Genomic DNA, 26,255 nt, shown 5'->3' with positions numbered 1-26,255 from the left:
AGAAGAGAGAAGGCTGGGGTCTCAGTGAGTGATCCATTCCTCTGTAGGAGGTGACTTGACAAGCTTCATTTGGATAGGATGAATCCGTGCAGGGAGTCCATCCACCTTTATGGCCATTCGGTGGTCAAGATGATGGAGGATCCTCTGCAGCTGAGTGTCTGTCCTACCTTTTGGAATTCTTTGATGTCTCCTGGCTGGATCGAGTGTTGGAAATCAGTGGATCCACTGAATTTGTTCTCAGGAAGAAATTTACAAGACTTTCCTTGGATCTACTGGAGAGACTTAAGTTAGTTCACAAGAGACTGCTGGCTGACTTCAACCAAATGAACATCAGACACCCAGGGGAGAAAAGGGGTTGCCTCCCACACAGGATTTCAAAGGAGAAAGACTTGCCTTGTAAGGTGTGCATTGGGCCCACAAAAGAGCAACAGAAAAAGCATTAGTCACCTAGCACTGGTCTCTTTCAGACAGAAAGTCAGTAAATTTCTTCTTTCCTCAATGAATTGTTTAATGTAAATCCAAATTTAATGTTTTTTCCCTAAAACTTGGGGTATCCTTAGTCTGGATTCAGGCAGGATCCACCAGCCTTCTGATTTTTCTCCCACTATTCTTTAGCCTTCTCTTCTGATCAATAGTGTGGGAGGGAAGGAAGGCTGGTGTTTGGATATGGAGCAAATGCAGCATGGTGGCTGGTTCTGGTGTGAAATCCAGGGCCACTTGTAGAGCTGTTCCATAGGCAAAATTATTTCCTCTGATGCCTGGAGAGTCTCCTTTTGGTGACCCCAGGGGTGTATGACAGTCACCTGCTTAGGTCACCAAATCACCTCAAGAGGGGTTGATCTTTCTTCTTTGTTGTTATGGACTTTCCCTCAGCAGATAGTGGTCCCCTCCCCATCAATGGTTCCATGCACATGTAGGGTAGCAAAAGCACACCTGTTGTTGGCAGTGCTTGAGCCCAAAGAATTTGTTTCCCTTGTGACCACAGCTCCCATATTCTGAACCATGTTTGTGACTTAGCTGCTGCCATCTGTGAACAGGATGGCTTCAGTCTCAGTCAAAAGAATGTGGGTCAGTCAGGCCTCCCTGAGCTCACCTGGTCAGGCATATCCTCACAGTCCTGGAGGGGCTTGTGTGGATGCTCTTGGGCTTCAGCCAGGCTGCATTGAGGGCCCTGTATGGACAAAGGTGAGTCAAGGTGGTCAAGCAGCACCCAGACATTGAATAATATGACTAACCTCCCAACTATCTAGTGCTCCATTTAGGAGAGTCTCTGCACAGGTTGCGATTGTCACTGAGAGGGAGTGTCCCAAGGTTAACTCATCCCCTCTCAGACCATAAGGGCAGTGGCCACTATGATACCAAGTGGGAAGGCCATCCAGAGGCCACTGTGTTTAATCTTTTGGAAGAGATAAACATAGACATTTTAGTTCCTGGATCTTGGGTCAGAACCTGCTTGACAACTTTGTTTTATTTTTGCTTTTGTTTTTTTTCCCTAAACAAATTGAAAGGCTTAATGACATTCCTTTGAGGTTGAATTTTGACTCTTTTCAGACATCACTTTATAAAATTTACATATACTGTTTCCTGAGCCTACATGAATATTAGTTAACATGACATTGTATTTAAAATATTAAATTAGAGAAAGGCTGACAGAGCCTTTAAGATTTATGTGTGGAAAACAAGCAAAAGTTTCATGGTTTATATTATTACCCTTCAGTTGAGATGGATCTCATTATGATTTACAAATACAATTATACTTTTATCCCAATGAAATAGGTAACATAAGGTTTACCTTTTGTTACAGAACATTAAATGATATAAAGGAAAATTTTTAAAAATTGTTATCCTTATAAGTATAAAATCAATATTATAGACCACTTTACTTTGGAGAACACCAGCTTGATAAAATGTTTCCTTAGCCTTTAATGTTAAAGGTTTGTATGCATGGGAGATATGAACCTATTTAATATACAAAGAAGATTAATAACACCACAGTTAAATTGATGTCTTTATACTAACCAGGCTGAGTTTTTAAAGGAAAATTTAGAATTTGTAATAGAGTACAATACACTAAAATAACAGTTTTCTTTAACCAGAGATGTACAAACCCTAATTTTTAGGACTACTGTTTGAAGAAGGTAAAACAACCCACACAATGCTAAGAGTAAATTAGTTTTAAGAAATCCTTATCATTTTAACATACAGATTTAACTCATTTATATTAGTATGTCAATATTTGACATTAGGGAAAAACTTGAGTAGCTTTAACTGATTGTGATCCTTATATATAACTAACTTAGTTATGTGGAAACCTTTCTATCACTTAATTAGACCCTCTTGTTGTTTACCATTAATTTACCAGATAAAAGACTTTTTTACCTAGGAATATTTTCCTTTTTTTTACTTAATATATTTTATATGTAGAACTCTTTAATTTTTTTATAACTATGGCAACCTTCATTACCTTAGGATCAGAATCTTGACTGACTTGTGTTGTATCCTTAATGCACTTTCACAACCATTTTGTAGGGTTCAAAACTACATCCAGCCATTGAACACCATATGGGAAATGATCAGATTGGTCAGTCTCACCAGCTGCCGTATTTCACACCTTCTGGCAATTCAGAGTTCCACAGTCCCCCATTTGGCCATCTCACATTGATGTGGATCATTCTAATTCACATAGAGTTTGGAGCCTCGGGGTGTTAAAGACAATCTATAATCGACATGGAACTCTGATGAGAATTTGTTAACATACATTCCAGAGGGTCAGATGCCCAGCGAGACTGGTTAGATCACATGATAAGACTAAGGGTTAGAGCAAAGGTAGAAATGGGGTAAACTCACAGACAAAAACGTAACCAGAGAGTGAGACAGCGAGTCACTGATGGGTCCCATCTGTCAGGGAGAGGAGAAGGTTTTCGCTCTGAAGCAACAATGAGGGAGCACCTTCACAGACAACTAGAAAAACACATGATCAACTAAAGACAATTTTCCAAGAAAAACAGAGACTCTCTCCTCCCATTCCAGTCTCCAGACCATCATCACCACCTATTTATCAGAGGCCTGTGCCAAGCTGACCCCTGTCAGAAAACCAACTAACTGAAACACCTACAAGGCTTTACCATCAACCTAGTTGACACACCTCTGACTCTCCATTCACTGGAGGTGAAACACTACAGAGGATTTAGCACCAACCTAGTTGAGACACCTCTGGGCTTTACATTCACACCAAATGGAGAGAACAAATAAGGAAACTCCCAGCACATAGTCTCATCTGTCTCCTCTTCTTGACTGCGTTCAAATCAGTCACCATGTCAAATCCAAACCACAGCAAAACCACAGTGGAGGGCATTCCTCTCTGTGTGTGGGTTCAGGGTCCTGGGCATCTAATAGTCACAGCATGGACATTGGTTTATATCTTGATGTGACCTTCAAATGTTAAGGTTCTTTCCAATAATTCAAATAAAACTCTGGGTCCTTTTGAAATAAAGGACAAAGAATATATTTTGGTCAGGGTCAGGGAAGCAGAAAGCAAATAGTTCTGCAGTCCCCAACATCCCCATGGGGATCAACTGCACCTTAAAAACTGGAAAACCACAAAGAAGGGAGGAGGGGATGAAATTTCAATCACAGGTTACATGAAACATGATTTCTCTGAAATCCTCAGCACATGATCAGAAGGACAAGCTTACATTCCATAATTCAAGGGTATGTGGTCAGTGTGCAAGGGGGGATGGGGAAGTGGTAACTTCCAGGGGAGTGGGCTCTACAGGAAAGGGGACAATTTCACACAGGATGAGTTGTCTGAACAAGATAGGATCAGCTTAGCTTAATGTTCAAATCAGCCCATAGTGAGATTCTATTGTAAATCAAAAATAACTTGGAAAGGACTCAGTACCCAAATCATGAAGTTTACATTATTAATACTGATCAAATCATAAAACATGCTAAAAAAAAGTATGTAAAGAGAAGAGGAGAGAGAAGGAGGGATAGAGGGACACAGTTGAGGAAAAGGAACAGAAACAATGTTTGAAAATACTAAAAAGCAATTTTCAACCTAAAATACTGTAGCCAGAAAATTGAGGTTTTGAAGTAAATATAGAAACCTTTTCACACAGAATCTGGAGAACACATCATGGGTCTTTGCATAGGATAGGAAATTACCATATCACTCTTCCAGGCAAAGGCAGGTGGCAGCACAGCAAGGCCTCCATTGCACAGAGGAGGAAAAAAAAGGAAAGATTGATGAAATTGACTTTTCTTATCTAAATGTCTTTAATATTTATTCAACTGTGTGCTCACAACTATACCAGGGCAGCATGGGGTGTGTAGCATCCAAGAGTCAAACGCCTGACAACAGCACAATTGAAACCCCTTTCCTGCAGAATCATGGGGCAGAGAATGCTGAGAGGAAGCTCCAGGCAGGAGGCCTGCAGGGGAGAGTCAGGAACAGGCTCAGCCTCCCAGAGGCCCAGCACCCTGCCTGCCGAGATCCCTCCAGCTGTTCAACACTGTCCCACCTCACAGGACAGGGCTAGTCTGTTCCAGACACAGTGCCAGAAAGTATCTGTGAGTAGCCTGAGAGGCCAGGACACTGAGACTCTTGCCTGCTGACCACTCTGTGAGAAGAACTGATCCAGTGAAAGCCAGAGGACACCTGGTGAGGACCCCCAGGCAGCCCAGGGTAGGACACAGTGAGAACCCCAGGCCCTGGTCAATGGCAGCATCCACTGACCAATGTAGGCGAGGCCCCTGGAGATCCAGCAGAGAAGTCTCTCCATGCTACACCTGTGGCTCATGTCCCACACACCTGAAGTCACACCTGGATTCAGAACCATCCAGAAATCCACTCCTGATTCCTCACTCAGAGAAACAGGGGGAGAGTGAAAAACTATGGTAAGCTACTGGTTGGGGCAATGTTTTACACAGAAACACACAGTGCGTGCAGAGGAACAGAAAGAAGTTCCACAAAGTATTGACAACAGTGCTTCACAGGACTGACCAATGGTAGAAGGTATGAGAACCTTATGTAGGTTAGATTAAATGAGTTTTTCTGACAAAATCCAGATTTGTTCTTTGTTATCTAGTCTACTCTTTGTCTTGTTAAACTGTGATTTTTTTTTTTTAAGAGAAGGGTTTTCCTCACAGGTAAAACTCTTCTTAAATACTCATTCACTTTCCTCCAGCCACAGCGAAGGCCATGGTCTCCACATGGTGCAAATACAAGGGGACACAGACTCCCCATCCTTAGTCTCTGCATGACAGTTTAAAGCAGCCCCTGTGTGACCCCGAGGACACAGCCTGGGCAAGATTAGTTGGTGTCATCTGTGACACATGGGACAGTGGTGACCTCCTCACTCCCTGAGTGCTATGAAGGCACAAAAGAAAACCTGAGTTTCTGCACGGAGAGACCAGGGTGTCCTCTTCACTTCCTATAATGCCGCTGTCTTACCAGGTAAACATGTGAAACTACACTCATGCTTGAAACAGATCAGCCTTTCAAAGCCTGAGGCCTTGGTGAGGATTTTGCAGGTTCATGTCGCCCTCTTGTGGAAAAAGTGGGACATCTTAGCACAGAATTAAGTGAGAGGAACTTCAAGGTGAGCCCCCTCTATGTCCACAGGATCCTGTGTCCTCTGCTCTCCACACTGATGTTCTACATGTCCAAGAGGACAGGTAACCCACCTGTCCATCTCGATGACACAGACACTCCAACCCAGAGAGGAGCTCAGAAATCAGTTGTCAGCCTGGGAACCAGGTAAGAGGCCAGAGCACAAATGTCTAACCAGGTCACTCACTGAGTTCAGGAGAGCTGAGGCCAAAACTAGGTGTCAAGTCCTAATCATGTGTCCATCCTCCTCCAGTCCCGAGTCCAGAAGAGCAGAAGTGCAGAAGATGTTCAATGTGACTTGTGGTACATGCGGTCCAGGGTCTCTGAAAAGGAACAGCAGAGGGAGGAAGGATGTGTCTCATGTATAAGAAGAAACTAACATAGAAACTTCCCTTGTCCACTGTCTCCAGTGGTCTCAAGGTGTTCTTCTCTTAGGAAGTGGTCAGATGACTGTGAGTGTCACAGATGGCGATTACTAGGACAGGCTGTCCACCAACTTGTAGACCCAGCTCCCAGGAATTTCACACTCAATGCCCCAGGTGGACATGTCCCTTCTCCTCCGAACTTGGGCAGGGTTCCTGGGTCACCAGGTGAAACACAGGTTTCTTTCCACCAGCTCCTTTTGACCCTTCTGCTCCAGTTTCATTCACCAGGACAGGAAAAGTTGATGGCTAACACTGCCCCTGACAATCTTGTATTTCTCAGCTGACAGCAGACAGCAGAAGCTCTGCAACTCCCAGAACTCCATGTTGTGGGCAGAAGAATTTCTGAAAATCAGTACCTGTGAGGTGGAACTTGCCCGCCTGTCTCCTTAGCTGGGAGGGAGCCAGCAGAGTGGCCATTCCCTCTGAAGGACTTTCCTGCAGGCACCATTCATATCTTGATTCTGTGCTACCTTAGGGTGACAGGTCTAGAGCAAGATAGCCCCCACTGAGCCAGGCTTCCATGATGGGCTTCCTGTCCACACCACAGCTAGCCTGGGTCGTTTCTGTACTTTCTCCAAATGTAGAGACATTATATGTCCCCTGGACTCATAAGGCAGGCCCCACCCTCCCTCACTCTCTCCACCCCAGCACCCACCAGGACATTTGCATGCTGCTCCCTGAGGACCTGCCTGCAAGGCAGACATAAAACCTCAGCTCTCACCTGGCCTTCACTCAACAGGACTCCTCAGTTCTCCTTCTCAAAATGAGGCTCCCTGCTCAGCTCCTGGGACTGCTGATGCTCTGGATCCCTGGTGAGGAGAGAAGGGATGAGGAAGTTGAACGGGGAGGGAGGTGAGCCCTGTGACCCCTGATCTTTCCATGTGTGCTCTGTTCACATGAGAGATGAGCAGGTCTGCCCTCCAGGATGGGGCAGGGGATTTTGATTAATATGAGATAGAAGAAGAAAGATCAAGCAACCTGCCTCTGATCAAGATTGTCACAATGAAAGAGAAAGATGCTGTAGAAATATTAAAAAGTGTCTGTCATACTTACAAACCTTTAGTCTTTTTAAAAATTGATACGTGTGTTATATAACTCATATTAAAATTAACTCATTGGGAAAAAAGAAAGAATGATGAATCTAATATGAATAATTGAGACTACATAAACTTGAATTTCTCTGCCACTATTTCAGGATCCAGTGGGGACATTGTGCTGACCCAGACTCCTCCTTCTGAGTTTGTCACCCCTGGACAGCTAGTCTCCATCTCCTGCAGGTCCAGTCAGAGCCTGCTACACAGTGATGGAAACACCTATTTGTATTGGTTTGTACACAAGCCAGGCCAGTCTCCACGGAGACTAATATATTGGGTTTCCAACCTGGACACAGGGGTCCCAGACAGGTTCAGTGGCAGTGGGTCAGGAACAGACTTCACACTGAAAATCAGCAGGGTGGAGGCTGAGGATGCTGGAGTCTATTACTGCTGGCAAGGTACACAACTTCCTCCCACAGTGGCTTAGCCCCAAACAAAAACCTCCTGCCTGGGTGGCCCAGCTGCCACAGGTGCTTCTGGTCTGGCAGCAACTCAGCAGATGCTCTGAGTGTGTGAGGAAGATGCTGGGGACCCAGGGAACAGGGTGCAGCTGAGGGCTGTGGACCACGACTGCCTCAGCCACAGCTCAGGCCAAACCCATTCATGGCCCTGTCAGCTGCAGCAGCCTGGCCTGGCACATGGAGGACAGGAACAGAGGGGTCCAGGCACCTCCTGATGAACAGACATGATGAGCATGAACACTGCCCACTGAGCAGGACTTGTGTCCTGGGTGAGACTCTGACACAGGGGTACAATGATGTAGGGAATCCTTATGGTTCCTCCATGCTTGGAAAATCTGTTCTTTGTGAAATTGTGATTCAGATCTAATTACAGACACCAAAATGTTTGCAATAATTTATAACAAGAAAATTATGAATATGGCTCCTAAGTCCTCACTCAAACCTGCATTTCTCTTACTATTTCAGCCTTCAGCTCAAAGACAGTGATGATACAGGTTCCACCCCACTGCCTGTCACCTCTCCACCACCTGCCAACACCTTGAGAAGGATCAGAGTTGGAAAAGTGACTCAGTCTCCTAGAGGGTGGAAGTGACCCTGGTGGTGAAGACCACGTGCAGATAATAGGGCCCACGGTCCATGCAGTGAAAACCCAGCTCCTGTTCTTATTCAGGTTTCATTTTATATGAGAAGATTAACTTATGTGCAACAAAATGTATTCACTATTCTTTAAGTAGTAAAGGAATTTCTTGGGTAAATAATTCTGAATATATTGGGAATCCCAGATGAGGGAAGACATTGTGGCAGAGGGAAACTGATTAAAAGCAGGCAGCTGGCAGCAGTAAGAAGTAAAAAAATAAAAAGGGATGGCAGAGCTGTATTGCCTACTGGCTGTGTGAAGCAATGCAAGTTCCCTGAGGGAACACAGAGAATCAGGTACCTTACCTCATATTAGCATCATAGGGAGGTGGCACCTGGATTGAAGATTTAACAGTTCTTGAAATATCCATGAAGTGTAAGAGTGCTCATGCATATGAATTATTTCTGGAAAAACAAAGAGTTGTTGTTTTGTTCTCTATTTCAGACTTTGCCCTGGTAAAGTGTGGTTTCTGAAATATCCAGTTTTCTCTAACAGGTAAAAACAGTCTTCAGTACAACACCTACTTTCCCGGCCTCCTTTCCAGCAGCAGCAGCTCAAGTCCATGAGCTCCACATGGTGCAAACACAAGGGCACAGAGCCTCCCCAGCCTGGGATCCTGCCTGCCTGTGTGGAGCAGCCCCTGCCTGACCCTGGTGGACACAGCCTGAGCAAGATTCTCTGGTGGATCTGTGACTTGTGGGCAGAGGTGACCTCTTAACTCCCTGAGTGCTATGAAGGCACAAAAGAAAACCTGAGTGGCTGCAGGGAGAGACCACAGTGTCCTCTTCACTTCCTATAATGCTACTGTCTTACCAGGTAGCATGTGAAACTACATTCATGCTTGAAACAGATCAGCCTTTCAAAGCCTGAGTCCTTGGTGAGGATTTTGCAGGTTCATGTCGTCCTCTTGTGGGAAAAAGTGGGACATCTTAGCACAGAATTAAGTGAGAAGAACCTGAAGGTGAGCCTCCTGGGTGTCCACAGGATCCTGTGCCCTCTGCTCTCCACACTGAGGTTCTACTGCTCCAAGAGGACAGCTCACCACCTGTCCTTCTTGATAACACAGACACTCCAACCCAGAGAGGAGCTCAGAAAACAGCTGTCATGCCTGGAAACCAGGGAGGAGGCCAGAATAGAAATGTCTAACCAATTCAATCACTGAGATCAGGAGAGCTGAGGCCAAAACCAGGTGTTAGCTGCTGATCTCCTGCCCCAGCCTCCTTCTTCAGTCAAGTAGCCAGAAAGACAGAAGGATAAATACATCCAGCATAAACTTTTAAAAATACACTCTAATTAAGAAGATGCTTTAAGATAAGGTTTCTTTTCTTCTCTAAGATCAGTGTAAAGTGATTAAATTCCTCCCTTTCACCACTCTTGTCTCTTGCACAAGTTTGAAACTAAGCTTGTAAATTTTGTCTTTTTCTCATAACAACTAAGGAAATTTGTGCCCTTTATTCTGAATGTGTGTGTAAACATAAACTTAACACTTCCTGCATGAGACATTCAAGTGAATGCTCACTCCAGAAAGATGCTTCATGAGGTTGCAATGCTTCTCAGTGCCTAGTCTCTCCAACTTATTTGCTACAGCTTTACCTGCCCCAACTTCCCAAGAGCAATAAAGAATCCTCCCACTACTGGCAGCATGAGGAGCAAGACCAGAGTCTGCAGTAGCATCCAGACTCCACCAGGAGCAATGCCTGGTGTGCCCTGTGCTCTCCAGCTCAGGACCATGGTCCAGACACCTTTTCATGCAAGTCACAGAGCTCCCAAACAGCTGCAGAACTGTCAAAGGCCAGTGCTCACTGCTGCCACCTGCTGGGAAGGTCTCCACACTGCATGTTCTCCAAAATGTCCCTCCTTCTTCCAGGAAGGTTGCCTTCCTTCTTCTGAGGTCCTCCTGTGATACTGAGTCAAGCTGCAGAGCTGCTTCAGCATCTCAGGGTGTTGAGATTTGTAGAGCCCCACCCCTCACCAGACCTTTGTCTTCATCTTCATGTAGGAAACGGGCTCATACAGAACATGTGAAATGGCTTGGTTCATCCTATGGGATTCCTAGTTCTCTGCCCTCATGGGAGACACACTCCTGACAGCCCAGGGCAGACAGCGCCACACACTGGTGGCTCTGTGCACTGCAGCAGCTTGCTGTCTGCTGCTGACATGGTCTTTATCTGCTAGCTGACCACCCTTCCCTCACCTTCCATGTCTGGCTGGTGATAGTAAAAAGATTATGCACACATGGAAGAAGTATCTTTTAAAACCACAATGCCATGGTAAAAACCATCCCTTATTGATATGTCTGTATGGACAATATATATCCTGTGTTTCTCATAATTCTCACCTTATACTATTGAAATATTTTTGTATTCATTTTAATTTTTCAATATTGCATTAACATATAATTCATGCAAATACACATTGGGGACCTCATTAATTTTGCCTTCCAGGCAAATGCCCCCTGGGCTCAGCCTGTTCTGCAGCATGAGTTAGGATGCCAAAAACACAGGTGATTCTAAACACCAGACCCTTTCTTCCTGAAGAGGAGACTGGGATCAGCTCCCTCCTCATGGAAGATGCAGGGCTGCAGCTCCCCCAGTGAGGGACTTTGCTGTGTGCTCAGATTCTGCCTTCTTCTGCAACAACGTCCCTCCTCTCCTGTCCACAGCACACAATCCAAGCTGAACTCATGTCCAGAAAGAAGAATGATATGATGGCATTTTCTGGTGAATGCACAGAACTGTAGAGCATCATACCTAAAGAAATAAGCCAGACTCAGAAAGTCAAGGATCCAATGTTGTCTCCCATATGCAAAAGCCAGAGCAAAGGAAGGGCAAAAAGCAGGGAAACATGTCATAAGGACAGAGGGAAGAACAGTGGAGAAGGAGACATAGATGGAGGGATGTTAGAGAACAAGGAAGGGATGAAGTGTGGAATGGATGTGAATACATCACACCTTATATGTGGATAGAGATGCTGAATAACCACAGTGAAACCCAGCTCCACGAGTGTCTATGACACACCAATGAAAAGGAGATGATAAATAAACGGAAGGAAGACAAGGAGAGAAGAGAAGGGGAGAGGGGGAGGGAAGTGGAGTGAGCGTAACCACTGGTGACTGACATGGAGTAATTGAATTCCAGGCCCATAAGTTGGTGTCCCAGTGAACCCAACTATTATGTACAAACGTAATGCACCCACAGAAGCCTTTAAAAATTAAATAGGAACAAAAGTAAAATGTTGGCAAAAGGAAATCCAATTACCTAAAAAATAGCTTTATAAAAAATTTGGAATATAATGTGAAAATGAATAATATTTATCCAGTTTAAACAGCACCTGAGGCAGCTCTGGGCCACATCACAAGGCCCTCCAGGTATATGGGTTGAGGATGTTCTGAAGGCCAGGAGGAAAGCTGAGGGAGTCTGCCCAATCCACTTTCCAGCAAGGTGCCCCACACCCTGGATCTTTCTGAGCTTTCCCTCTTCCTTCCCAATGAGCTCCAACTTATCTTCTGCCATTTCCTTCTCTCCTTCACATTCAGAAAAAACACATGAAGAAACTGGTCTGGAGAACCTGCAATCACACCTGCTCCTCCGAGTGTCCAGAGGGAGGCTGCACCCTCAGGACAGGAGGACAGCCACAGAGGTGTATTTAAAGTAAGGGAAACATGACAAGGCACTTAGCTGCTCGTGGCTCAGACTCCAAGTTCCACACTGTGGAGAGGGTGTGTCAAATGACCAGGGCTGTGGGGAAAATCAGCTCAGTCTTGTTGGCAAAAAACATAAATAAATAAAACAGAGACTCACTCTTCTCCAGTTTGGGAGGAGAAATTCTAATAATATCCCTGTTTAGTGCACCCAGAACACTCTGCCCAAGGACACCTCACAGAGTAAGACACAGGAGGAAGTAACTGGAGAGAAAATCACCCTGAGGCATGGTCAGAGTGGATCAGTCCTCTTCTCATACAGGGAATCTCCTTCTAAATGCCAGACTTGTGGCAGCTGCTGTCCATGGTCCTGGACCAGCAAGAGAAGAGGGAGAAGAATGCTCTACCATCACTGAGAAAGAACTGGCAGAATCCTCCTCCCCTGTCCACTCTGTCCAGTGGCCTCCAGGGGTTCCTCTCTTGGAGAGAGTTTGGAAGACTCTGAGTGTCACACACATGGAGATGACCAGGACAGGATGCCCATCAGTTTACAGACACAGCTCCAGGAATCTCACACTCACTGTATCAAGTGGACAGGTCCCTTCTCCTCTGGCCTTGGGCAGGCCTACTGGGTCTCCAGCTAAAACACAGATTTTGTTTGTTCCCACCAGCTTCTTTTGACCCTTTTGCTCATATTTCCTTCACTAGGGAATGAAAATTTGACATCTAACACTGTCCCTGAAGTTGCTGTATGTCTCCAGGTGACAACAGACACCAGAAATTATTGAACTACCTGATCTCCATGCACTGAGTAGAAGAATTTCAAAAAAATACCTCTGAGATGGACCTGTATGCTTCACTCCTTAACTGGGAGGGAGCCAGCAGGAAAGTCACACCACTCCCAGGGGCTGACCTACAGGCTACCTCCATATCCTAGGGACTGTGCTCACTTAGCAGGACAGGCCCTGGACACAGGAGCCTCACAGCCACGATTCCATTAGGGTGTCTCCAACCCACACCACAGTACGCTGGGCTCTTCCTCTGCTGTATTTCACCAAAATGTAGCAGACACTTGATGTCCCTGGGCTCACAAGGCAGGCCCCACCCTCCCTCACTCTCTCCACCCCACCACCCAACAGGACATTTGCATGCTGCCCCCTGGGGAGGACCTGCCTGCAAGTCTGACATAAAAGCTCAGCTCTAACCTGGCCTTCACTCACCAGGACTCCTCAGTTCACCTTCTCAAAATGAGGCTCCCTGCTCAGCTCCTGGGGCTGCTGATACTCTGGGTCCCTGTTGAGGACAGAGGGGATGAGGAAGGAGAAGTGGGAGGGAGGTGAGACCTGGACCCCCATTCTGCCCACGTGAGCTCTGTCCACATGAGAGATGGGAAGATCTGTCCTCCAGGATGAGGTAGTGGAAGTTGATTAATGTGAAAGAGATTTCAGAAGGAGCCAGTGACTAGCCTCTGATGGAGGCTTAGATGAAGATTGTCACATAGAAAAAGGAGGATGCACTAAATGAATTCCAGAGTTGTAACTCTAACTAAAATATATGGGTCTTGTTTAAAAATTAAAATATTTGTTCTATAAATCAAAATCAAAATTAATTTTTTGGAAAGAAAGAAAAGAAAAAACAGTATGTCTCATAATAATTGTACATAAACTTACATTTTTTTGCCATTATTTCAGGATCCAGTGCGGATATTTTGATGACCCAGTTTCCTCTCTTGCTGCCTATCACACAAGGACAGTCAGCCTCCATCTCCTGCAGGTCCAGTCAGAACCTCCTTCACAGTATGGAAACACCTATTTTCACTGGCTGTACACAAGCCAGTCCAGTCTCCTTGGGGTCTAACATATGGGGTTTTCAACTGATTCACTGGGTTCCCAGACAGGTTCAGTGGCAGTGGATCTGGGACAGAGTTCACACTGAAAATCAGCAGGGTGGAGGCTGAGGATGCTGGAGTCTATTACTGCTGGCAAGGTACACAACATTCTCCCACAGTGGTGCAGCCCCGAACAAAAATCTCCTGCCTGGGTGGCCCAGCTGCCACAGGTGCTGCTGGTCTGGCAGCAGCTCAGCAGATGCTCTGAGTATGTGAGAGGAAGATGCTGGGGACTCAGGGAACAGGGTGCAGCTGAGGGCTGTGGACCATGACTGCCTCGGCCACAGATCAGACCAAACTCATTCATGGCCCTGTCAGCTGCAGCATCCTGGCGTGGCACATGGACGACAGGAGCAGAGGGGTCCAGGCACCTTCTAATGAACTGACAGGATGAGCATGAACATTGAGCAGGACCTGTGTCCTGGGAACGATGCTGGTACAGGGGGACAATTGAGTAGGGAACATCTAGAGGTTCCCTGGTGCTTGCAAAATCTGTTCTTTGTCATATTGGGATATAGCCTCATCACATACTCAAAAAGGAGTTTTCCTGCAATAATTAATGAAGATGTTTTATTAAAGTGGCAATCAATTTTCCATTTGTAATTTTCCATGATCCACCTGGAATAATGTGATGATACAGACGGCAGTCACCCTGCCTGTCACCCCTCGACTGCCTGCCTCCATCTTGGGAAGGATCTGTGTTGGAAAAGGCTCTCGTAAGTCACCTAGATGGTGCAAGGTTTTGCCTGAGATGAGGAAGTGAGTTTCACGCAGACCCTGGGTCTCTACTGCCTCTGTGGTTCCTAAACACCCTGGCAAGCTGCCCCTCAGGTCAAATCACATGTTCCTATGAGGACAGCAGGGCACCGGTGAGCTTCCAAAAGGGGATTCTACCCCACTCAGATGCCTGGGCATGATTTCAGGGAGATGGTCACTAAGGAGAGTCTTTATGGTCAAGGTGAAGATGCTGTTGACCACAAGGCCAATCATGCATGGGAGGTCAGCAGAAGATGCAGTGAAATCCCTGGTCCACACCACAGGCCCACAGAGACCACAAGCAAGCAGTATACTGGGACAGTCCCATGAGAATAGGGGAAGTTTGCTCTGCTTTTAGAACCAGCCTCTTCTTCCTTCCCTGAGCAGAGCTCATGTCCATGGAGAATCCCAGCAATGAGTCAAAGGCTCAGCTCCTATCCTATCTATTAAGGAGGCAAATGCCCAGATCAGCTGGGCTCTTCCCTATGCTCCACCACTGGTCTTCACCTGAAACCCACATTTGAAATATTCTCTCAGGAAATGTCAGGTATCAATCCCTGCAAGATTTTAAAACCATGTGTAATGAACAAGTTACCAGAGGAAAAATAATAAGAATGTGATTAATGCAAACAAAGTCAAGAAAGCAGAGAAATGGACCACAAAACAGGTGGGAAAATAGAAACAATAAATGAAATTAAGCACCAGGAATCTCCTTCAATACTGAGAATAGATGAACCTGGATGGACTTGAAGATGCTGGTAGGGGGAGCAGAGAATTCCAGCCACCAGGTAATTAGCAGCCACAAGCAAAGTCTGAGTCAACTGAAACTCAACACTCCCTGGACCCCATCAGGGCGGTGAGGCCCCAGGGCCAGACACTGCCCAAGACTGGGGAGGCAGGGGGCAGCTTCAGGGAATCACACTCACCAGAGCAGACACCCACAGGCAGGAGTCTCTAAGAGACAGGGACAGGGCAGAAAAACCTGAACTCTATTTGCAAGTGACTGGAGACTCAACCTGGAAACTAGAATAGTTACAAACCTCAGGTCACTGCATCTTTCAGCACCTCAGCCACACCCCTCCTCATGCATTTTCTCCCTGAGCTTCAAGACCTCACTCCCTCCTGCCACTCCCCCTCCCCTAGGCCCCTTCTCAATAACCTTCCTGGTTCCTCCTTCTCCACACTGTCCCAGAACTCAGGCCCTGGGCCTCTACAAATCCATCAGCAAATAGGGAAGCAAATCACTTGGACAGTGGGTACTGAGCAATGAGTGAACCCAGAGACCAGGACACTAACAATCCTGCCTGCTGACCACTCTGGGAGGAGAATTGCTCCAGAGGAAGCCAGAGGACACCTGATGAGGACCCCCAGGCAGCCCAGGGCAGGGCACAGTGAGAATCCCAATCCTGTCCAATGGCAGCAACCACGTTCCCACCCAAGGGAGGCCCCTGGAGATCCAGCAGAGAAGTCTCTTCATGCTGCACCTGTGGCTCACGTCCCACACACCTGAAGACACACCTTGATCCAGACCACCCAGGTAGCCACTCCTGATTCCTCACTCACAGAAAAGTGGGAGAGTCAAAGGGTTTTACACAGAAATTAACAGAGCATGCAGAGTAATAGTAAGAAGTTCAATCAAAGATCGACAAAACTATAATTTCTATTGACTGCAGAGAGCAACAGTGCTTATTTGTGTTTACCTAACACTGAAGTACCCTTCATAATATTAGCACCACACAAAGAGGTTAGCTTATGTAAGATTTTCTGTTCAAATACAGAGCAGTTCAATTTTATCTTTTGACGCCATCCAGCAGAGTTAATTTGGCGCGGGAGACAAGCGAATAGCGAAGCTTCTGAATTCCGAATGGTTTATTGTAGATTCAGGAAACCCGGGAACTCTGGCGCTGGAGGAGAGTCAGTTTTTATCCCCTCCAGTGGGTGAAGGGTAGGGCTGATGCCAATTGTGCGAAGATTAGGCGCGGAGCTATATGTCCAAGCAGGCACAATTAGGAGCACTTGGGAACACCTTCGCATGCATTGTGTGCGTGGACTTAATTGAATAGGGCCAATGACAAATCACCTGGGTGTACTTATGTTAATCAACCTCCTCACTGCCAATGTGACCAAAACAACTTCTGGCTAACTGCCAGGCGACATCTTGGCGTAGTCCGTATGGCATTACACTCAACAATCTTTTCTACTCTTTGACTTGGTGAACACTAAATTTTTTTCTTTTCTTTTTAAGAAAAGGTTTTTCTGTACCAGGATTTAAAAAAAAAAAAAAAAAAAAGCATTCAAGAAGTCAATGCCTTTCCAGGATGCTTTCCCACAGCACAGTGACAGGCCATGTGCTCCACCTGGTGGAAACACAAGGGGACAGAGCCTTTTCAGCCTCTGTGTAGTAAAAATGGCTGAAACTGTCCCAGACATTATGATGAATATGGACCTTCAGGATGACTATAAATGAAGGTCCCATATAGAACTAACTGAGAAGGTCACACTACAATATGTTATAAAGAAAGGATTAAAACAAAGATAGAGACACTTTTGAATGGAAGAGAACAAAAGGAGCCCCTTGACATTCAAGGCAACTTCCAAAGGACTATCAGAGATGTCTGTGAAGAACTGTGCATTAAGGGAAGGATCTGAGTTGTGACAGGCTCTCATAAGTCACCTAGAGGGTGCAATGTTTTGCCTGAGATGAGGAAGTGGGCTTCATACAGACTCTGGGTCTCTACTGCTTCTGTGGTTCCTAAACACCCTGACAAACTGCCCCTAAGGCCAACTCACATGTTCCTATGCGGCCAGCAGGGCACAGGTGAGCTTCCAAAATGGGATTCTACGCCACTCAGATGCCTGGGCATGACTTGAGGAAGATTCATTACTCAGGATAGTCTTTATGGTCAAGGTGAAGTTGCTGTTGACAACAAGGCCAGTGTTGCCTGGGAAGGTCAGCAGAAGATGCACTGAAGGCCATGGTCCATACCACAGGCACACAGAGACCACAAGCAGGCAGCATCCTGGGACAGTCCCATGAGAATAGGAGAGATATCCTCTGCTATCTGATCCAGCCTCCTCTCCCTTCCCTGATCACAGCTCATGTCCATGGAGAATCCCAGCCTGGAGCCAAGGGCTCAGCTCCTGTCCCATCTGTTAAGGAGGCTCCATGCAAATGCCCAGATCAGCTGGGTTCTTCCCTATGCTGCACCACTGATCTACACCTGAAACCCACATCTGGAATATTTGCTCAGGAAACGTGAGGTAACAATCTCTGCAAGATTATAAAAGAATGTATGATTAACCAATTATCATGAGGAAAAATAGTAAGAAAATGATCGATCCAAAGAAAATCAAGAAAGCAGAGAAATGAACCACAAAACAGATGGGAAAATAGTAACAATAAATGAAATTGAGCCATGTTTGGCTTCAACTTTCCAAGTAATTTTATTATATTTTTTTATTTTAATTTGTTTTTATTGTAAACAAATGGGATATATGTTATTTCTTATTGTACATGGAGTAACAGTATAACATTTGCATAATCATACATTTACATAGGGTAATGGCGTTGATTCATTATGTTATTTTTTTCCTTCTTCCCCGCCCCTCCCACCCTCTTTTCCCTGTATACAGACCCTCCTTCCTCCATTCTTTCACCCCTCGAACCCCCCATTATGTGTCATCATCCCCTTATCAGCGAGATCATTCGGTATTTGATTTTTTGAGATTGGCTTATCTCACTTAGCATGATATTCTCCAGTTTCATCCATTTGCCTGCAAATGCCATAATTTTATCATTCTTTATGGTGGAGTAATATTCCATTGTATACATATGCAACAGTTTCTTTATCCATTCATCAATTGAAGGACATCTAGGTTGGTTCCACAATCTGGCTATTGTGAATTGAGCAGCTATGAACATTGATGTAGCTGTATCTCTGTAGTATGCTGATTTTAAGTCCTTTGGGTATAGACCGAGGAGTGGGATAGCTGGGTCAAATGGTGGGTCCATTCCAAGTTTTCTAAGAAATCTCCACACTGCTTTCCAGAGTGGCTGCACTAATTTGCAGCCCCACCAGCAATGTATGAGTGTATCTTTTTCCCCACATCCTCTCCAACACCTCTTGATGCTTGTATTCTTGATAATCGCCATTCTAATTGGGGTGAGATGGAATCTTAGGGTAGTTTTGATTTGCATTTCTCTTATTACTAGACATGTTGAACATTTTTTCATAAACCTTTGATTGCTTGTAGATCTTCTTCTGTGAAGTGTCATATCCTTAGCCCATTTGTTGATTGGGTTATTTGTATTCTTGGTGTAGATTTTTTGAGTTCTTTATATATTCTGGAAATTAGTGCTCTATCTGATGTATGAGTGTCAAAGATTTTCTCCCACTCTGTATGGTCTCTCTTCGCATTGCTGATAGTTTCCTTTGCTGAGAGAAAACTATTTAGTTTGAATCTATCCCAGTTATTGATTCTTGCTTTTATTTCTTCTGCTATAGGAGTCCTGTTAAGAAAGTCTGATCCTAAGCCAACAAGTTGAAGATTTGGACCTACTTTTTCTTCTGTAAGATACAGAGTCTGTGGTCTGATTTCAAGGTCGTTGATCCATTGTGAGTTGATTTTTGTGCAGGGTGAGAGATAGGATTTTATTATCATTCTGTTGCATATGGATTTCCAGTTTTCACACCACCATTTGTTCAAGAGGCTATACCTTTTCTCCATTGCATATAATTGGCACTTTGTCTAGTATGAGAAAATTGTATTTATTTGGGTTTGTGTCCGTGTCCTCCATTGTGTACCATTGATCTACCTGTCGATTTTGGTGCCAATACCATGCCATTTTTGTTACTATTGCTTTGTAATATAGTTGAAGTTCTGGTATTGTGATACCCCCTGTTTCATTCTTCCTGCTAAGGATTGCTTTAGCTATTCTGGGTTTCTTATTCTTCCAGATGAATTTCATGATTGTTTGCTCTATTTCTGTAAGGTACATCTTGGGATTTTAATTGGAATGGCATTTAATCTGTATAGCACTTCTGGTAGTATGGCCACTTTGACAATATTAATATTTCCTATCCAAGAACATGGGAGATCTTTCCATCTTCTAAGGTCTTCCTCAATTTCTTTCTTCAATGTCTTGTAGTTTTCATTGTATTGATATTTTACCTCTTTGGTTAGATCGATTCCCAAGTATTTTATTTTATTTTGAGGCTATTGCAAATGGAGTTATTTTACTCATTTTCCTTTCAGATGGTTCATCGCTTGTATATAAAAATGCTTTAGATTTATGCATGTTGATTTTATAAGCCTCCTATTTTTCTGAATTCATTGATGAGGTCTAGAAGTTTTCTGGAGGAGTTTTGTGGATCCTCTAAACATAGAATCATGTCATCAGCAAATAGCGACAACTTAAGTTCCTCTTTTCCTATTTGTATCCACTTAATTTCTTTAGTCTGTCTAATTGCTCTGGCTAGAGTTTCCAGGACAATGTTGAATAGAATTGGTGAAAGAGGAAATTCCTGTCTTGTTCCCATTTTTAAAGGGAATGGTTTCAGTTTTTCTCCATTAAGAATGATGTTGGCCATGGGCTTAGCCTAAATAGGCTTTACAAAATTCAGGAAAGTTCCAACTATACCTATTTTTTCTAGTGTTTTGAGCATGAAGGGGTGTTGTATTTTGTTGAACACTTTTTCTGCGTCAATTGAAATAACTGTATCATTCTTATCCTTAAGTCTGTTGACATGATGGATTACATTTGGGCTTATTTTTGTTTTTTAATTTGACTTGGTTCCTCCTTTGAGTGGTTTTTCTCTAAGGTAGTTCCTCCCTTTGCTGACCTACATTGTTGTTTTTCATTTCCTCCTCATGGAATATTTTGTTGAGAACATTCTGTAGTGCAGGCTTTATATTTGTAAATTCTTTTAACTTTTGATTTTCATGGAAGGATTTTATTTCATCTTCAAATCTGAAGGTTAGTTTTGCTGGGTATAGGATTCTTGGTTGGCAAACATGATGTTTCAGAGCTTGAAATATGTTGTTCCAGGTCCTTCCAGCTTTTAGAGTCTGGGTTGAGAAATCTGCTACTATCGGTATTGGTTTTCCCCATATGTAATCTGATGCCTTCCTCTCGTGGCCTTCAAAATCCTATGTTTATTTTAAATGTTAGGCATTCTCATTATAATGTGCCTTGGTGTGGATCTGTTGTGATTTTGTGCATTTGGTTCTGTAAGCCTCTTGTATTTGATTTTCCATTTCATTCTTCAGGTTTGGGAAATTTTCTGATATTGTTTCAGTGAATAGGTGTTCATTCCTTTGGTTTGTATCTCTGTGCCTTCCTCAATCCAAATAATTCTTAAATTTGGTCTTTTCATGATGTCCCATAGTTCTTAGAGATTCTGTTCATGATTTCTTACCTTTTCTCTCTTTGGGCAACTTCATTTTCAAGATTAAATATTTTGTCTTCATTGTCTGAGGTTCTGTCTCCCAAGTGGTCTAGTCTTTTGGTGATGATTCCCATTGAGTTTTTTATTTGGTTTATTGTTTCCTTCATTTCAAGGATTTCCATTTGGGTTTTTTTTTTTTTTTTTTTTTTTTGAGAATCCCTATCTCTTTGTTGAGATGATCTTTTGCTTCCTACACTTGCTCTTTAAGCTTATTGGCATTATCATTCATTGCCTGCATTTGCTCTCTTATCTCATCCTTTGCTTTGTATAATCTGAAGTCCTGTACTGACATTTCTTCTAACATACTGTCATTGGATTCCATTAATATAGAATCTAGATTTGTTTGGATCATTTTCTTCCCTTGTTTTTTCTTGTTTTTCATGTATCTTCCCCTCTAGCAGTATAGATCTGGGGTATTGCAGATTTCCCTCTATAGGCTTATAGTGGACCTATAGGTTTCCAAACCTTTTCTTTAAGGGAAGATCAATATTAGCAGTGTCCAATTCAGACACTATGCAATCCTAGACCAAATAGCCCCTATGAGATTAATAACAATATTGTCATAATAAACAGGATGCGTTCAAATATTAACTTCTGTAAAATAAACAGATTTGCAATAAGGTCTGCAGTTTCTAATGGAGGACAAAGAGGATGCAGAGGGATGTAGAATGTGGAATACGAAAAGAATATACAGAAGTTCTAGGTAATAGAAAGGGTGAGAGTGTAGTCAAAAGAAATTGGATGTTAGCATGCAAAAAAGGGAGAAAAAGACTCTGAGGGAACAGGTAAATGAAAGGAAAAGAGAGCAAGAAAAGTAAAGAAATAAAAACTTAAAATTTTTCAATAAGGAGAAAAAAGAAAATCTACAGTATAACAGTCACATAGTAATGAAACCTCCTAGAGTTTAGTAGCCTGATGCAGGAAATGTACCTGACAATGAGCTTCAAGCCTCCAGCAGGCGTCTCAGGATGGGATTTGCCCAAACTATAGATCAGAGCTACAGCTTCCAAGACTGTCCAAGATGGTCACTCTGGCTTCCAAATGTGTTGGCAAATGGGGAGCTGCAGCTGAGGGTGTGGACGTGGTCATCTGGAGGTCCTGGAAGCAGGGTGCATTTGGTCAGGCAGGGTTCTTGGAGATAGGGTGTGTTTGGTGTGGTTGTGGGATCCTGTAGGCTGGGTGCAATCAGTCAGTCTGGGGTCCTGATGACAGGGCGCAGTCAGTTGGTGTGGGGGTCCTGGCATCAGGAAGCAGTCAGTCGATGTGAGGGCCCCAGAGGAAGGGAGTGATTGGTCAGGCTGAGGTATCCTGGAGATGAGGCTCAGTCAGTCTGGCCAAGGGTCCTATGGGGCCTGGCTCTAATTTCATTATATTTTTAAGAAAATTTTAGAAGTATAAAAATGATTGAAATCTAAGCTACATGCTACTTATACAATACACACTTCAGGTAAGAGAGTGAGCTGACTGTGAGAGTGAAGCCAAAACACACGCCATTCCTGGAATAGCTAAGGACAGGGGTTTGGACCTCAGGGAGGAGACAGACAGGGACATCTCATGACAGCAGACAGGTCAGGGCACCAGGAATCTGGTTGGAGCAATGTTTTACGCAGAAACACACAGTGCAGGCAGAGGAGTAGTAAGCAGTTCAGAAAAGTATTTGCAAAACTACAATTTCAATGGCTCCATGAACAACAGTGCTTCACTGGGTCACCAATCACCCTGAAGTAGAGTACAACCTCACAGAACCTTGCAGAGGTCAGCTGACATGAGCTTATCTGGCTAAATGCAGAGCTATTCTATTTTGTGTCTTCTACAGTTTGACATGTTAAATTGTGATTTATCTATGTATTTATTTATTTATTATTTTGCTTTTGAGAAAGAGTTTTACTTTACAGGTAAAAATAGTCGCTACCTTTCTGGGCCCCTTTCCACAGCACAGTGAAAGGGCATGTGCTCCACATGGTGCATACACATGGGGACAGATCATTTTCAGGCTCTGTGGAGTAAAAAATGGCTGAAACTTTCCCACATTTTAGGAAGAATATGGACATTCAGCATAACTGTGCTTCCAAGTCCCAGATAAAACCAACCTAGGAATGAGAGTATAGTGAAGCAGACATTATTGCTTTCTGTGTCTGTATGATGGCAAGACCCTGTGATCCTGCAATATGTATAATCAGAAAAATAAGAGATCACACAGCATTTCTTTATGATCTATCAAAATGTATAAATGCAGTCTACTGCCATGCAAAACTACTTAGAACAAATAAAATTAAAAACTAGAAAAAGAAGGTCACACTAAAGTATACTGTAATGAAATTATTAAAACATAAAGACAGAGACAGTGTTGAAAGGAAAAACAGAAAACGTGCCATTAACATCCTCGGGAACTTCCACAGGACTATCAGAGGTTTCTTAGAGGAAATATGTAGGCAGGAGGAAAGAGAATTACAACACACCAAATGGTAGGAAAAAAACTGAACCAAGAATAACCAGTCAACCCCCACACTTTTCTCCATACAATTTGTAAGTAAACTTTAACAATTACCAAAATTTTGCCGGTTCTTGAGGCCATAAAAATTGGATGGTGGATAATGAGCTCCTGTGCCTCTTGCTATTTCTTACTCTTGCAGGGTTCTTGAAGGCAGTGAAGGTGTACACTGGTGTATAGTATTTCACTACACGCACTTTCCTCCTTTTATGTATCCATTCTACTCTTGATCGACACTTAGCTGTTTCAGTGTGCAGTTATCACAGATAACAATGTGAGGTCACTGCACATGGGGACGTGTGCACATCTATGTGCTCTGAAAGGAAGTTCTGGATCACAGGGTACGTGCTTGGTCAGGGAGTCTTCCAACTCAGGTGCATTCACATTCCCAAACACAGGAGAGTGATCTGGATCATTCCCCATGCTGTGCTAGATGATCTTCATGGTTTACTTTTGAGGTCTTTCATCTGAATGTTCTTGGTGCTTGGTTGCAACTTTCACTCTGATGATTATTGATGCTGAGCACACTTCACATACTAGATGCCCATTTGCATATGAGGCTGACCTTTTCTGTGAAGAGGTCCTGTCCACAGTTCTTGCAGTGTCACTTTTGTCACAAAAGCTGACCATCTAGGCACCCACCTGTACCTGGAAAATTGGTTAAGACCCCTTGACTGGACTCACCAGAACCAGCGTCCTGCATCCATACTGTAAGAAAACTTCATGTTGTTTCTTCTGATTGGCCTCTTGTGCTTCCTGTCAATCATAGGCTGGAGGAGCAGTACTGCACTGAGCAGGGCATGCACACCTTCAGGGACATCCACTCACGTGGGTCTGATCTGATGGGTGAGTGCTGGGGCTCACAAGGACATAGGAACAGGGTTCAGAGGATCTTCTCTGAGCCCAACACAACCTCCCAATGACCCTGAAAGCCTCGTGCCTCTGAGAAGTGCTCTCAGCAGGTGGAGGCAGCAGGAGGAGCAGCTGGGGCAGCCCAGCCTCACACTTCTGCTTCCCTGGGAGGTTTTTTTTCATGGCCTGTATCACTGTGGGAGGGAAACAGTCATACTGTTGATAGAAGTAAGTGGTCAAGTCCTCAGGCTCCAGGCTGCTGATGGTGAGAGTGAAATCTATCCCAGATCCACTGCCACTGAACCTTGTGGGGTCCCCAGATTCCAACCTGTTTGTATAATAGATCAGGAACTTAGGAGCTTGGCCTGGCTTCTGCTGCTACCAGTTTAAGTAACTATTAATGCCCTGACTGGCCTACAAGTGATGGTGACTCTTTCTCCTTGAGATGTAGACAGGGAGGATGGAGACTGGGTCATGAAGATGTTACATCTGGCACCTAAAATTGGATACATGAAAAGATATATGCACACAATTATTTGAGTTATAGGAGGATGTCCCTGAAGAGCAGGCATCCCTGATCTTATTGATCTCAGAAAATCCTCAGTATGGTCCCTCCTTACCTGGGAGGCAGAGCAGCAGGACCCCCAGGAGCTGAGCATGGGCCCTCATGTCCATGCTCTATCCTGACTGGGACTGGGTCCTGCACAGGGTGTGAGCAGCCTATTAAGAAGTGCTCAGGGCAGTGGGCTGTGTGCTGGACACATGCAAATCAGCAGGGCTGAGCAGGCTGGGCACAGCTGCAGGGTCGCTTCTCTCAGTCAATCAGCCCTGGTCAAGTGTCACCAGGTGTCCCAGTAAAGACCAGGGCACCACAGATTTGCCTGGAGGGAATGTGCTTCCTCAGGGGCCACAGCACAGAACCATCCCTCTTTCCTGGGAGTGGAGGGACCCCTTTCTCTCATCATGGTTCAGGACCCACTTCTCCTGCTCACTCTCCAATGGAGAGGAGGTCATTAGCTCTATCACATCCCCACCACAAGCAATAAATTTTCCACACATCTTGCTTTTAGTTCTTCTGCACAATATTTACTCTAGAGGGGCTTCCTCCATGCCTGACTCCTGGAAGACATGGCATTATAAATGATAAGTATTTCCAGCCAGAAATGCAAAGAGGTGTAAGAGGAACAAGAGAACAGCAGAAAACTAATCAAGGTCAAGCGTGGTGATTGTAAGAAGGAAAAGATGTTCACCGTGTGCATATGCTGTCCTGCCATCCCAGCTCAACCCTCATCCTCCTTCACTCTGAAGTCTCTGTCCTGTCCTCTGACCTAGGTCTGCTAATGTCCAGGACGGCCCTTCCACACCTGAAGTTCGGCTCCATGTGCTGCTTTTCCTCTTTTTTTATTTATTTATTTTATGTATTGTAGGGAAAAATGGAGACTTGTTTAAGAGTGCTTCCAAAATGTGAAATCAGGGCAAGGAGTAAACAACTTGCATGAGAAACTTAGTGGTCTGGCAGTGCCCCTGTTCAAGGACAGATAAGCTCTCTGTCCCAGAACATTAAAAACTTTAAGACATCTGGTTTCTGCTCCCATATCCATGTCTGGAGACCAAACGTACTGATGGTACTGAGCCCAGTGGTTCCAGACAATAACTTTATGTTTATTCCAGTATATTTAAGAGAGATGAGAAGAGCTCAAAGATGACAAGACTGCTTTCTTTCTTTCTTTTTTTTTTGTATGCTGCGAAATGCCCATGTCTCTCCGTTGCTGAGTTGGCATGCTATCTGGGATGGTTTTCCTTTTGTATACACTTTATATGTCTTAATAAATGTTATCTTTTCCTATACCACTTGTGATGGTACGTACAATCAGTGGAACAACCCATATAAATTATAAGTCTGTGCACAGCCATGGGAAATAAATTTCTGAACATGTATTTATTTTTT

The sequence above is a fragment of the Sciurus carolinensis genome, chromosome 13 (genome assembly GCF_902686445.1).
Source record: "Sciurus carolinensis chromosome 13, mSciCar1.2, whole genome shotgun sequence".
Taxonomy (NCBI): Eukaryota; Metazoa; Chordata; class Mammalia; order Rodentia; family Sciuridae; genus Sciurus; species Sciurus carolinensis.
The sequence above is the reverse complement of the archived record's forward strand: the minus strand, read 5'-3'. Positions refer to the sequence as shown.